General features: G+C 36.4%; 1 pseudogene; it reads right to left on the bottom strand.

Moving 5' to 3' along the window:
* Positions 1-4425: 4425 nt before the first annotated feature.
* LOC112485121 lies at positions 4426-4543 on the bottom strand (annotated as a pseudogene).
* Between the last annotated feature and the right edge of the window lie 278 nt (positions 4544-4821).

Raw genomic sequence — 4821 nt, 5'->3', positions numbered from 1 at the left:
AAGCAGTTTCTGCTTTAAAAACGTTCAGTAGAATACAAAAATATTTCCACACACAAACACTGATTTTTAAGTCATATAAAAGCAAAGAGCACTGTTTTTATGTTTTCTCCCAGAGTGTGTTTCTGTTCTAGTCTTAGAAGTAAATGTTACATCATTTTGTGGTGTAAATGTAAGACTCCATTTTGTCTGCAACTAAGTACTTTTTCTTTTTAGTATAGGTAATGATGTTACTAAGTCATACTTCACATGTGATACTTAAGTCAACAGCAAGATAACAGCTTTTACAGGTTTTTTTAGTTGGTTATTGTATTTTTATTATATTTAGCTGTGTTCGAATGTATTTTTCTTTGTCATTTTGATTGAAACTATCACCATAGAACCTCAGATTGTATCTATCTGAAATGACTGCTAACGAAGGTGTTTAAGAATTAGGGTAATCTATCAGTGTACTCAGAAGTTAATAGAAAATCTAATGCATTCCTAAGTTTTAGGTGAGTGCAGGAACTCAGAAAAATAGCCTTTACTTAAAGGACTTACCCTTTAGAGCTTAAGAATCAACCAAAAAACATACATATAATAAAATGTCCTACATGAGTTCCACTTAAAATACTAGTGTCGGAGTAAATTTCTCTGATCCTGTGTGTATAATCCATGGCAAATTAAAAGATGGTATCTGATCTTTGCTACATAATATGCTTATGCCCTCTTTTCCCTCTCCATCACTGAAAATGTATTCAAACATTTAAATTAGAATACCAAGCAAACAAACATGATTAGATTTTTCTCTTGTGTGGCATTACATCTGCTCATGTATAGAACTTCAAGAATTGATAGTACTTTTTTCTTTCAAGCATTTTTTTAAAGAAAACTTCCTGGTGTTCTGATTCCATATCCATATCCTATGAAGAAAGTACTTCCTTACTAGGGTGATGTTTTTTCAGGAACCCTTGCCCTAGACACACCCCATGTGCTTAGAAATATCACCCACGTACTAAGAATATTTGGTTTCTAACGTCTTACACTAATTGCTATTATAAAAGTAATTCTGTAAAAGTTATATTTAATATGAATGGTTAATCTGCAACTCCACCCGTTAGCCTTTAGCATCTGTGTTATAAGTGCCTGCTAAAATTACCTGTGTTTAAACAAGTTACATTTTTAGCTGTTCTGTGGATTACTTGGTTGGGACGAAAATTAGATTGTTTTGCATATCTAGGACAGCATAACCAGTTCTTTCAGTGTCCAGATTATATCTGGTGACAAAAGTAATATGAGATGTTAGAGATTTAATAAATAATAATACCTGTTAGAAAAAAAGTGTAATATATAGATGTCAAGATATCATGCATTCATCTTAAGGCATGACCCTTTAGCATTTAAGTGACAAGCATGCTTATTTGGATCTTTGATTAAAAGAAAGTGAGGCTTTTAAAGTGGATTAAGAGTAGCAGTTTTTTTACTTGTTAAATTGGGATGAGGAATTTTCTAGACTCTAAGAAAGTTATTTTTAAGGACCCTAGACAATTATCCCAGCTAACTAGTGACTAAATCTGCCCAATGATGTACAGTCCTTACACAGAAGACCCAAACTGTACTGAACATAATAGTACTGAATGATAACATTTCAAACCTTAAAGTTCAGTTGTGTGCATTAGTTAAGCTAGATCAATGACTGATTTTTCAAATGAGCTGGGATATATGTAGTAGAAACCAAATGAAATGGGTCTAGTAAAGTCCAGATGTTCTCACGGTTTTCACCTGGAAGGCTACGTCATCCTCGACAGAACTGAAAGGAGCAGGTTCAGTAAGGCATGCCTGGTTTCAGTTCTCAAGGAGATCATAAACGAGTACAATGCTTAAGAAAGATCTGAATTACTAAATTGGCCATGTTGATTCTAGAACTGAGAAAGTAAATTTCTTTTGAGTTTTCTAAGAATCAGTGGTCAGAATTAATGTTGGATATTCTCAGATATATATATCATTACTTGACACCTCTTCTCCCAGGAAAAATACACCTTACAAAATTTGTCACATAGATGGTGAGTAAATTTTCATTCCAGGATGGGAAAGCAGTGGAGAAGATGGTAGGTAGATACTAGCTTTAAAGTCACTTCAGGTTTGTGACACAAAAACTCTGTGTGTGTCTCTGGAAAAGTTACTTAAAATCTTGAGCACCTGAGTGATGTCATCTATGCACTTTAAGTATTAAAATAATGTATGAAACAGTAGTATCAAGCACACATTGTCAGTGCTTGATACAGGTTTGGTGTTTTAACATTATTAACATAGCTAATAACCCCTGGAAAAGGCTATATTCACAGATATTTAAGAGGCCAGATTCTGATCTGTACAGTGTAATAATCAGCCATTTTGCAATACAACTAAAATTTATTTGGTGGAATGGAAACGAAATCCAACCTCTACTTTCTCTCTGCCTGACAGTTCTTAAGTTGGAATCCACGAGTCTCTGAAATTGCATGCAACATATGAAATCTGTATTTCTTGGTAGAATTTTCTATTGATCCATGACTTAAAGACTAGATCTAAATGGCCTTCCTAGAAAGGTACTTGAGTATTTTAAGAGAGAGCTGGCTGTGTATAAGCCAGGAATACCAAATCTGCCTTGTTCAGCTGTTGTCTCTCTCAGACAATATTGGAAGAAAAGTAGTACCTTTTCTCTTGTTAGAGGCAGCAACAGTGGCTCCATAGACTGAAGGAGGGAATGAATAGGTGGGTCACAAACATAGTCCTTCAGTCCTTTAAAAAATAATCTTGACATAGACTGAAGGAGGGAATGAATAGGTGGGTCACATAGTCCTTCAGTCCTTTAAAAAATAATCTTGCTTTGCCATTTTAGTTTGCTTTTCTCTGATACCCTCTCCTACTTCTCCTTGCAAATGCAGATCAGGGTCTCAAGACATCATGCTTTGTATGATACTCATGCTTGTAAGCCAAGAAATGTAAATTTTGAGAGTGTTATCTTGTATAGTGGTTGTCTCAAACCTTCTAAGTCCAGATGTCCTCTCATAGCCCTGGCTGAATTGCCAGGGTACTGTTCTGTGTGATGGAGAAAAATTAATCCAAGTAATTGCCAAGGCTGATATTCACTCTGAGTCAGTTCAGGGCGATAGCACTTAATTACTGAGTGATCCCTCTCTGATGTACACTCTCTGTATCCCAGCCTGCTATTGCTGGAGGGGTGTCTTAGAATCAATCTTTGAAACTCTTCGAATGCTTATAATCCCTCCCAATTCATAGATCCAGACAATGAAAATAGATGAGATTTGCCTAAATCATACCTAAGAGTGGCAAGGTAGTCTAAATCTTTTTGCAGGGTATTTCCCAAACTTGTGAATCACCAAAATCAACTGGAGAGTTAAGACAAAACAAAAATCACATACTTGGGTCTCAATTCATTTCCACTGACAAAGATTATCTGAGAGAATCTGTATTTTTGACAGCTCTTCCCTAAGTGATTCTATTAACCAGATTTGGAAAACAATGTTTAGAATATGTCTTCTCTCCCATAAACTAGGCCCATACAGTATAAAGAGAGGTGAGTATGGACAGTCCAGGGCCTCACTGGACCTGTTGCAAATGTAGCTTTCTTTGTCTATATATTATCCCCATTTCAAAGCGCTTGTATACCAGAACTCTTGTATTTATTGTTTTCTATCCGTAGTTTCTAAGACTGTATTAGAGTATTTTGCAAAATGCTGACAGGAGAAAATCCATTTTAGGTTTAATCCCATGGTTCTTCAATAGCTCAGACATATCCCCTAAAAAATATTTCCAAAAAGTAATCACTTAATCATCTTATTCTTTGGAGTTCAGTGAAACTGAACAATAAAACTCAGACAACATATACTGTCGCTTTAAGCTTTGGAGCCTGTCTACTAATCTCTGCTTCATTTTGTGAGTTGTCTAGAGAAGGCGAGCAAAATTCCAGCACAAGGAAATCAGACAGCTCCCAGTGTACCCACTGTCAGGGCTTCCTGGCATAACTTCGGAATCTTGTTCTTTTTTTTTTTTTTTTTTTTTAACAGCAGGCACCCATTTATTTAAATACAAGTATACAATCAAAAGGTAGATATGAATATGTAATTATCACCAAGGTCTTGGCATCATTTCTCTAAATGCAATCTAGGGCCACATTAGCATTTGCTAAAAAATACAGAGTTATTGGAATGGCTTTTTGGTCCCAAGAGTAATGGGACGTTCAGAGAAGTATGCTTCATGACCTTCCCAGGAACAAAGGAAGGGCACCAGGGCCAGAGTGAGGCAAAAGTGATCTTAACTGAAAGGGCTGGGCATCCTTGAGTAACTGTGCCTCAAGAATACAGTAGGAAAGATCAAAGACCTTGAAATTGAATTTGAATAGACTTGGGCTAGAGTCATTGCCTCACTTTTTTTTTTTTTTTTTAATGCCTACAGCACCTGGTCTTCCTAGGTGGTCTCTCATCCGAGTACTAACTAGCCCCAACCCTGCTTAGTTTCTGAGATCAGATGAGATCAGCATATTCAGTGTGGCATGGCCATAAACTTGCCTCACTTCTTAATAGCAATGTGTTTGGGGTAAGATATTTAACCCCTCTGTTTCCTGAATGGGAAAGTTGACCTAATAAGACAACTTTACAGTATTCTTGTTCCAACTAAATGAAACAGCCACTAAATAGGTGAACACAGAGTTGATGCTGGTGCTTAAAAATATCTGCACACTTTCTTTGCCATTTCACCTTCACTCTGCCCCAAATCCAGGACCCAAGCCATATGAGCAAAGTTAAGAGACCTGAGCTGGAAAAGAGTGGAGGAAACATCAAC

This window comes from Pteropus alecto, unplaced genomic scaffold (genome assembly GCF_000325575.1).
Source record: "Pteropus alecto unplaced genomic scaffold, ASM32557v1 scaffold95, whole genome shotgun sequence".
Lineage (NCBI taxonomy): Eukaryota > Metazoa > Chordata > Mammalia > Chiroptera > Pteropodidae > Pteropus > Pteropus alecto.
Note: the sequence above shows the minus strand (reverse complement) of the source record. Positions and strands in the feature narration are given on the sequence as shown.